Genomic DNA, 2043 nt, shown 5'->3' on the forward strand with positions numbered 1-2043 from the left:
TTTTTTACATTTCCCTTCGTCATTTGAATAAAAATGCATAAAGATAATAAATAAAATATGTATATGGAAAGATACAAACCTGCAGACCAAATAACGAGAATGAAAATATTGATTACTGGAAATCCAATCAACGATGAATCTCAGAAAAATAACAGATATGACGAGCAATGTAGCAGAAAGTGAACAAACAAATACACACAACACGGACGCGCGCACACACACACACACACAAGCTCAAAGACACGCGTGTGAGTGTGTGTGTGTATGTGTGTGTGTATATATATGTTAGTGTGTGTATGTGTGTAGTATATGTAAGTATATAGGTGTATATGTGTGTGTATGCATACGTACATATATGTGCATGCTTCACTATATATATATATATATATATATATATATATATATATATATATGTGTGTGTGTGTGTGTGTGTTTCTATACATACACACACACACACACACATACACACACACACACACCACACACACACACACACACACACCACACATATATATATATATATATATATATATATATATTATATATATATATATAAGAAACGAAGGTTTACAGAGAGAGGAAGCAAGGAGGAGGTGAGCGACTGTCTGCATACAATACATTGAAAGATAATGCCTATTAAGCATACTTCGATTAACTGTACTCAGGTGTTGCATTGTTGAATGGTGAACGCGTTCACTTTGTAAACATGCACTTCCGGGTTCAAACTCACTGCACGACATATTGGGCAAATGTATCGTACCATAGTTTTATAGTGATCAATAGCATGTGTGTAATAAATTGGTTACATGATACTGCTTGAAATCCTATCACGTTGAGGAGTGCTCAACACAGCATTCGTTGATAAATATTTTTTTCTATCTGTAGGTTAGCAAAGCTACCAATGGTTTTATGTGAAGTGATCTTCACAATTGTTCAATCGTGCCGCATGGAAACGTTAGTATATGTTTCCATTGAAACAATCGTGAAGATATCTTCACATGAAACTATTCATAGGCATGTAAATCCACAAATAAACTACACACACACACACACACACCACACACATGTACACATATATTACATCCCTACCTGACCCTTAGATGCCTGCTGTAAAGTTCTCTTCATAGATGTGTACGTGTGTGTGTATTCATTACGAAAGAAAATCTTCAACTGAATGGCCGCATGTTCTTGACGAGAAAAGATACCGGGTTGTTACGAAACATCCATAATGTTAAGTAATAGTTATCCGCTGCCTCGTTGAAACAGCTGTAGTACACGACTATTTCTTTTTATTTGCTGACCAGATGTGTGTGTGTGTATGTATATATGTGGGTATACAGTATACACACATAAACACACACACACACATATATGTGTGTGTACTTGTAGAGTGTGTGTTGTAAAATGGAGATGTATTGCTGCTTCCCTTTAAAACAGTAACCTAACTTCCTGATTAGTAGAAACCGATAAAATAAATACCTGACAAAACTTCTGGTGCTCAGCCGTTCCACCTCCCTCCTTATATTTCAGACACAGTAACCTTAGAACTACGTAATCCAATATCTCTTTCCATTTTCAAGATCTTATTATTTGATTTGAGAGAGATTAAGTTACTTTTTATAATTTGTGAGACCATATAGAATCTTCCTCAAGTGGCACGCATGCTCTCTGTATTTATTATGAATTACAAACTTTCACATAATTTTGTCCATCTATTTGATGTAATATGATTGATTTATTTATTATGAAAGCTGTATTTTTAAAACGTCAACAGCTTTTATTGATAGGCAAGCTACACTAAAGAGACGAACAATAGGGAACCTCTTAAACATCGTGTTTATCATATTTGCCTGGTTGACATCTTTTGAAAGTTGACAAGTCGACAGTTCTATTCTACTTCTTTTTGACTTAAAAAGCTTTCCCCCTCCCTCTCTCCCTATATATATATATAAAGAAACATATATATATAGGTATGTATGTGTGAAGGCGGGCATATGTGTGTGTGTATTCAAAAATGTGTGAGACATGTTTGCAAACGCATAT

This window comes from Octopus sinensis, linkage group LG1 (assembly GCF_006345805.1).
Source record: "Octopus sinensis linkage group LG1, ASM634580v1, whole genome shotgun sequence".
Taxonomy (NCBI): Eukaryota; Metazoa; Mollusca; class Cephalopoda; order Octopoda; family Octopodidae; genus Octopus; species Octopus sinensis.